Consider the following 9,311-nt stretch of genomic DNA (forward strand, 5'->3'; position numbering starts at 1 on the left):
CTACCGATGGTCAATAATTTGTTTAACCAGCTGCAGGGAGCTAAAGTATTTTCCAAGATCGACCTTTGATCAGGATACCACCAGCTGAAGATCCGAGAACATGATATACCTAAGACAGCCTTTACCACAAGGTACGGGCTATATGAGTACACTAACATGTCTTTTGGTTTGACTAACGCTCCTTCCTACTTTATGAGTATGATGAATAAGGTGTTCATGGAGTTCTTGGATAAGTTTGTTGTGTTGTTCATTGATGATATATTGGTGTACTCGAAGAATGAAGAAGAATGATACGTCTCCATCGTATCTACTTTTCCAAACACTTTTGCCCTTGTTTTGGACTCTAACTTGCATGATTTGAATGGAACTAACCCGGACTGACACTGTTTTTAGCAGAATTACCATGGTGTTATTTGTGTGCAGAAACAAAAGTTCTCAGAATGACCTCAAACTTCACGGAGCAACTTTTTGGAAAATATAAAAAATACCTGCAAAAGATGAAGGCCAGGGGGCCCACCACCTGTCCACGAGGGTGGAGGAACGCCTGCCCCCTAGGGCGCGCCCCCTACCTCATGGCCCCCTGGAGCTCCTCTGACTGCAACTCCAACTCTATATATTGTGTTTCGAGGAGGAAAAATCAGAGAGAAGAATTCATCGCGTTTTACGATACGGAGCCGCCGCCAAGCCCTAAAACCTCTCGGGAGGGCTGATCTGGAGTCCGTTCGGGGCTCCGGAGAGGAGAATCCGTCGCCATCGTCATCATCAACCATCCTCCATCACCAATTTCATGATGCTCACTGCAGTGCATGAGTAATTCCATCGTAGGCTTGCTGGACGGTGATGGGTCGGATGGGATCTATCATGTAATCGAGTTAGTTTTGTTAGGGTTTGATCCCTAGTATCCACTATGTTCTGAGATTGATGTTGGTATGACTTTGCTATGTTTAATGCTTGTCACTAGGGCCCGAGTGCCATGATTTCAGATCTGAACCTATTATGTTTTCATCAATATATGAGTGTTCTTGATCCTATCTTGCAAGTCTATAGTCACCTATTATGTGTTATGATCCGTTAACCCCGAAGTGACAATAATCGGGATACTTACAAGTGATGTCCGTAGTTTGACGAGTTCATGTATTAATGCTTTGTTCCGGTACTCTATTAAAAGGATGCCTTAATATCCCTTAGTTTCCGCTAGGACCCCCACTACAAAAAAATACACTTCCGTGATGATACGTGTTTGTCATAGTAGGTCGCGTTTTTTGTCATGCATGTACATCCATGACAAATTTATGACAGAATCAAGATAGTCATACCTGTGCTGTCGTAGAAGTGTTCCATGACATTACCAAAATTATCATCACGGAAGTGTCCACTTCCATGACGATAAATCGCGCGTCACAGAAGTGCTTTCGTCAAGGGTGATCGACACGTGGCATCCACCGTAACGGAACGCCGTTAAGCTATCAGGTCGGGTTTTGGATCCGATAACCCGTTAACAACCCCGACCAATGGGGATTTTCCACGTGTAAAATCATCATTGGCTGGAGGAGACACGTGTCAGGTCCGCGTTGGCACAGGTGTCACTCATCCAATGGGTGAGACGCGCCTATGATATGTTGACACGTGGACCGGCCCATCAAGTTTAAATGGGCCGGCCCAGCTAAAGGCCCACGAGATTTTGTGGACCATAATGGGCTGGCCCAGATAAAGGCCCACAAGATTTTGCGGGCCATAATGGGCCGGCCTAGGTAAAGGCCCACGAGATTTTGCGGACCATAATGGGCTGGCCCAGCTAAAGGCCCACAAGATTTTGCGGGCCATAATGGGCCGGCCCAGGTAAAGGCCCACAAGATTTTTGTGTGCCATAATGGGCCGCCCCAGGTAAAGGCCCACAAGATTCTTAAGGATCATAATGGGCCGGCCCAGCTAAAGGCCCACAAGATTTCACCGACATTAATGGGTCGGCCCAGCTGTGGGCCCACAAGATTTTAAGGACCCTAGTAGGCCGGCCCATTAACTGGTTGCCATGTTTTGGGACAAATGCCGGCCCATATTTGATCCGGTCCATTAATGACCTGCCACGCTCCGGGCCTAATAGTGGCCCATATGAGATCCGGCCCTTTAAAATCCTACCATGTTCTGGGCCAAATTACAACCCAGATCAGGTCTGGCCCGTCAACTAGACACTATGCTTTTGGGCCCACTTGCTAAAGGCCCACTTAGTAATTCGTACTAATATTAGTTTTGGCCTATTAAGGGCCCGTTTAACATTTCGGCCCTATATTAATTTCGGCCTGTTAAAAGCCCGTCATATAGTTGGGCCTAACTACGGCCCGGTTTGCATCCGGCCTGCTCGCAGCCGATATCTGATTGGGCCAAACAAGGAACGAGACAATTTTGGCCTGTTAAAAGCCCGTGATTTTATTCGCACAATCATGGGTCGGGGTTCATTTCGGGTTGCTGCCGGCCCGTGAGCTGTTCGGCACGTTTCAGGCCCAACCTACATCGTGATTGCCTGACGGCCCAATTATGTACCATAATTTTACGGTTTGGCCGGTTTACTGCGAAGACAGGATATATATACAGTTAAATAACTGCAGCATCGTGAATAAGAAAAAACCTAGACTATACAATAAAGAAATTACGACATATTACATCCATTGGGCATCAAAGTTCGCCACTATGATAATAAAGCACAAGTAGGTAGCAGATTACATGCACTGGGCATCAAAGATCGCCACCAGTGCAAATAAACATGCCGACAAAATAATATACAAAACCGACAGCACTTCAATAGAGTTCAAGAAAGGTTAGCCCTGCTGGGGAGCTACAGCGCAAGCAGCTGAGCAAGATGATGAGACTGCGCTTGTTCAACACTTATATCTTCCTCACTCTGAAAGATAAACAAGTAGACAGATGACAGGTTTTGCACATAAAAGTATCAGTGCTGACAATTCATCACATTTCTTACTGACGAATAAAGTGACACAGTTTAAAATTGCATTAACACAATATGGTATTGTTCAGGTCAAGACATGGCAGGAAATGACATTGTGAAGGAGTTGGCAGCTTCACGACACCACTGGATTACAGATCAAGAACTCATAAGTATCAATGGTTAGTGTGCTGTCAATTTATACCATTTTAGATTGGCAAATAAAGAGATGGTTTAAATAATAGTAGAATGATATTACACTGTTCATAGTTAAGACATTGCAGAATATGACATTGTGCTGTAGTGGGTAGGTTCACCACACCACTGGATTACGGATGAAGAACAGAAGCATACATGCAGTGCAAAAGAAGATCACTTGCTCTGTATAATTTAATTTACATGGTATGAAGAAGGAACTTGGTTGTACAACTGAAAACTTAAATTGAGAAAGGACAAACTTTTGTTTATGAACTACATAATAAAATTTAAACAAGCAATTTGATGCAAACACCAAAAATAAACAGCTGTTGCAGTCATGCCTAACCAAATATATACAACAAAGTTTGAAGGCTTGAGATGGAAAAACTTACATTATTGCTGAAGACAGCCTCTATAAAGGCCTTATCCATGCTGATGGGGGGGCAATTCAAGAAGTTTACCATAGAATCTTCTTCAAAAGCATTGCCTTTATTCTACATTTTTTTAAGAGTAAATATAGATGTGATAATATACGAAAAAATGGAGAATATTTAAGATAAGATGAAGAGTGATGCTACATAACCAAGTAGCTATAAATGTAAGTGCATCGATACAGGCAAAAGGTACGGCCAAGAGCAATGCACAACTAAACTTCTTCAGTACCAACCTTATGGTAAGAGTAAATATAGATCTGATGTGTAGAAAATGGAGGGCAAAGGAAAATAAGCTGCAGAGTGATGGTACATGAACAACTACCTGTCATTATAAGTACACTGATAAAGGACAACATGTACTTACAAGAACAATGCAGATCTATAAAAACATTGGCATTGGATATATTCTACACTAATGTAACCATTCATACAGATCAGATAATTTGGAGCGAACAATTGATAAGCAAGCTATCATGCATACTGCTGTCACATAATGAACCAGGTATGTATGCAAGTACAGTGATACAGGACAACAGGTACTAACAAGAGCAAAGCAGCGGGTAGCATATTTGCGACATCCTGTCGTTCTTGTCAAACCGGAATTCCTCTTCGAGCAGATTTCCTGCAAAAAGATCCGTAAGGCACATGCGGAAAAGTAGAAGTTCAAATTTTCATGTGATTGCATAGACAGTACCTCATCCTGGGAACGAGATCAGTGCATAACAAGGTTTTTCCATTCAATGTCTTCTAAATTTAGCACAGTAGACTTCACTGGAAATTTGTTTATAGACTTGCCATCAAAGTGTGATTTCCTCAGGTAACACCGATACTGCTACAATGCTTCCTTGAAAAGCACAAGCAAGCTTTGCTCGTCATGACTATCCAGATTGACCCTCGCCTAGTTACAACAATGTAATGTAAATCATTGATGTGTTCAATCAGCAAAAAACAGGAAAATAATAACCAAGAATAATAGCACTTACACGTAAGTTGGACAGGAAGATGTGAAAATGGTGTTTGTCTTCACAATAATCTTCCCATGATGGGAATATATGCACGTAGTCCCTAACAACATTGAAAGCATTGTCTTTTAAACTGGGAATAAATGGAATGGGGTTCCAATCTACAGGAATTGGCCGTCTCTGCAGTTGGGATAGGTCTTCGGCCGGTGGACTTGCTGTACTTTTTGCTGGAGTGGGATTTTTCTGTGGTACAGCTGGTGCTATGGCAAATGAAATCGGTATACCTTTTGCTGGAGTGGAGGTCCTGTGTGGTGGGGCTAGTGGTGTGGCCAGTGAAGTATGGGTACAGTCTGCTGGAGTCGGTCCTACGTTTTGTGTCACTGGTTGTACTGCCAATATAAGTGGGGTGATGTCTGATTTCTCCTGCACCACCATGTTTTTCAAGGACTTTGCTGGTGCTCCTTCAGGTTCGGCAATCACCCTCCCTTTTCGATGTCTGATGCACAAGAACATCATTTGAGTGAAAAAACATGGTATGATGACAGATGGAATATGTATTGATAATGGATGGGCATGGCATCTCAACATATATGATGAGTAAACTAAGCAAATGGTGGTGCAACAAAATAGAAAAAATGCAAGACAACATATACAAGATACCCGCAATCAATCAAACATTGCCAAATTAGAACAGGCACCTTGATGGGTGAACAGGACAGACCATCTGCCTTTGACTCCTCGAGGTTAGAATAGTCATTAGGATTATATTCTGAACAAGAATCAACAGGTGGGGAGCGTATGAGTTTCATTGCATCTAGAATGGCACTCAATGCCTTGGTGCCAATTTTGTAAGTCATTGCAGTGTTTAGCTTCAAGAATGGACTACTGCTAGTGCGACACAAAGCAGCTACACAGATCATAGTGTAGATATAACGGGAAAACCTTAAGCATCAGAGTAAAATCAGCAAAGTGGAACTTGCTGGAATATATGTGCTACTATTGCCAGTACGGCTAGAAAGGCTTCGGATACCAACTCTCTTCAAGTGAAGGTGTGGTACTGTTAATATCAGTGTAACTCTCAAAGGCGACACAGCTCCCCGCATTTCCTTGCTATTCTTATAGGATTCAAGTGGGCAGGCCACTACAAATCCTATTCCTATGTTTACAAGATCCTATGAATCAAAGAGGCTCAAAGTGTCCATCACAACCGACCATATAGACCTCTACACTGTAAATGTCCCTGCTCATCTTTAGTACAAGGAACATATTGTACTACTATCATACTCCCTCCGTTCCACAATATAAGTCTTGGTAGAGATTTCCACTATGGATCACATACAAATGTATCCAGATACATTTTAGAGTGTAGATTCACTCATTTTGCTCCATATGTAGTCCATGGTGGAATCTATACAAAGACTTGTATTTAGGAACGGAGAGAGTACATATTAAAGAAGAACGAAAGAGGAACATGGTAAAGAAGAGCAAGCAGATTTTGGAATAAAATGTTGGTTGCGCAGTGCCCACACATGATGAACCAGAGCGCATTAAGAATGCAACTCCCAGCTGTCTCTCAACCATTTCAGGCGGTTGGATGAAGATCCCACGTCTGCTAACCCTTCTTCTTCCTCGTCTCTGATTCTTCCCATACAGAACACCGCACAGGCCGCCGGCCAGACCACCGGCCCCTATCGCATGTGTTCCTCTGCCACCCCCACCCCCACCCCGACCCAACCCCCACCCGCATCGAGTTTTCTTTGTTCGGCGAGGCCCCACAACCACCCGAGCCCCTTCGATCACACCGGTGAACTCCGGCGAGCTCTGAAAAATCGACTGACCCAATTTTGAAATTTAGTCTATGTGATTTAACTAGTGTGGAATATAAAAGGGGAAAACCATAAGCATTGGGAGTATAGTGTTGAGCGTGCCATGGCGGATCTGAAGGTGCGGACAAAGGCAACTTCGCAACCAAGACAAGAAATCAGAGTAAAGCAGTGGCGATCTATTTTCTTGCTGTGATAAATAAGTTGAGCAGATACGAAAGAGTACCGTCTCTGGTGCGGCGCCGTCTACGCATCTGCTGAAAATTTGACGGTGCTGCAATAGCGATGGATGTCAGCGGCGTGGAAGCAGATCTAGGAGGGTAGACGGTGGCGGCGGGGCACGTTGGACTACGGCGGGAATGAAGCGAGAGGACGGGATGCAAGGATCCCGGTCCGAAGCCGTGGATGAGAGAGGTCGATCTCTTGTAATGGATGGCAGCGTCGGGGTATCAGCTCCGACATGGTGGAGGAGGACGGCGGTGGATGGGGTGGCGGACGGCGGCGAACGGAGGAGGGTGGGGTGGAGAGGGTGTTTTGGCGCCCACGGAGTACGAATGGGGAAAAGGGAGGTAGAGAGGAAGGGAGGAACCATGTATTCAGGGCGCGCTTGTCTCAAATGCGAGGAAATTTACAAACTTAGCCCCTGTTTCAAATTTCTACTACATCACATCAACATTAGTTGGTTGGGGATAGGACGGTAATCTCGCATACACCGAATATTTGCCGACGAGAGTTTGTTTTTGGCGCCCACCGTCAATGAATATGAATCAGGGAGGGAGTCGATTTCGGTCGAGGACACACTGTGTTTTGGCGCCCACCATGTATGAATCCGGGTGAGAGGCGGTTACATCACGTTTGGGTGAAATTACAAACCTACCCCTATCAAAACCTATAGAAATCCAGCAGATAGGCTTTGCGTTGCAGGGATAGGCAGTAGTGATTTCCATCTCAAAGATTTTGGTTTCGGGCGGTTACTGCGACTTTCCCCGCTTCATTCAAATTTTGCAGAGTGCATGTTTACCGTGCCAACTCAATTCAAATCCCATTTGTATTCTATTTCTTTGGGCAGGATCCATTTTCAGTTGGAATTACATTCTATATACATCATTTTTTATATATACTTTCAAAAGCACAACACCATTTATACATAAATATGGTTTACAAATGGCATGATCTCAGATTCATAGGGTTGTATCCATCAATTTGGATTTTCAAATATTTGAAAGCACTTTATGTTGAAATCCGATGTATGCATTCCTCGCTAACTGTCTCCACTTAATGTGTGTTTCATGCGGGGGTTTTTTACTTCTCAAACATGTATAATGTGTTTCACACACGCAACATATATTGTAATCCCGTTTAGACATTAATTGCATATAAACCATGCATTGTTTGTAATTAAAGAATCTATGAATCACCAATATTGATAAACTATATAACATTACACGTGTGCCCAAATTCAAATGAATATGCATGTTTGATACACCAATTTGCGTTATGATATTTTTGATGTCATGATCTCCAGTTTAAATATTTGAATCCCCTTTAATCCAGATATTCGTCTCATATAGCTATCACTCATGCTTATATAGGACTATCTCTCTGGACCTATACACGTTCATCGTCTCTCGGGTATCTCTCGTGCTACCTGTATGTCAACAATGATCTTTTATCTTCATAACACACTGCCGGTACTCTCTCCCTCGACCTTCATCACTCTATCTCTCTCTAAGTATATCTCGCTCCCTGCTATGTGTCTCTAACTATGATTCTCCATGTGGAATCTCTTTCTCTCACACAAACACAAAACTTTGTCTCCCGGGGTCTCATTTCTCTCTACTATTCCCATGTGTGCCACTCGCACACCCCTCATACAGAGATGTCTTTCGCTCCTTAGATATGAGAACCTACGACTCTTCCTCTTCAATATCTCTTTCTCACACACAAACACAAACTCTGTCTCCTAGGGTCTCATATTTCTCCATTGTTCTCTTGTATGTTGCTCACACACACCCTCTCTCCCTAGAGATATCTTGCGTTCCCTCGTATGTCTCTCTAGCTATCACTCTCGTTGTGAAATATCTTTCTCTCTCGCAGACACAAAACTCCATCTCTCTGGATCTCATTTCTCTCTAATATCTGTTTGTATGTGACTCACATGCACCCTCTCTCTATCTCTCTCACACCCACACACATAACCCAGCCTTCTGATCCACTCGACTCCTAACTCTAACGCACACTAGCTAGCATCTTTATCTTTCTATTTATCTGTTTCTCCATCAACCTTCTTTCTCGCCCTCACTCTTGATTCCTATCACGCACACTACATATGTTTCTCTCTACATGCAGTAAAGTGCCCTCTCACACACATATAGCTTCACCCTTTGAACCACCCGACGGTCATCTCCAACACCCAAACTAGCGAATGTCCCTCTAGCTAGCATCTCCATCTCTGTATCTATCTATAGTTTCTCCGTCAACATTTCTTTCTCGCACGGAGTCTTGCTTCCTATCACCCACACTATATATGTCTCTCCATACATATGCATTTATAGGTTGGTCTCTTTTGCACAATCGTTGCGCCTCACTCCCTCTGCTCGCCGTAGATGCATGCTCCATCCCACGCCACTATCTCTTAAAGACAAAAACACATGCTCAATTGTCGGGCCTTCTTCCCTGCATTCTCACATGCATGCATATTGTCATACCGATCCGTCTCTCCCATGTCGTTGATCTTATGACTTATGTCTTCTTTCTTTTATCTCGATCATGCGCGCGCACACACATACATCCCACGTATATATGTATACCTCTCACACATGCACGTTCAAGGTCTCTATGTCTCCATACGTAGTTAATTACCCTCAATCCTAATGCCACATCGAATCGTTCTCCTCTTTTATGCACATAACTTCCGCCTGGATGGGTAAAACACACACTCACACTTAACAATCTC

The sequence above is a fragment of the Triticum dicoccoides genome, chromosome 5A (genome assembly GCF_002162155.2).
Source record: "Triticum dicoccoides isolate Atlit2015 ecotype Zavitan chromosome 5A, WEW_v2.0, whole genome shotgun sequence".
Classification (NCBI taxonomy): Eukaryota; Viridiplantae; Streptophyta; class Magnoliopsida; order Poales; family Poaceae; genus Triticum; species Triticum dicoccoides.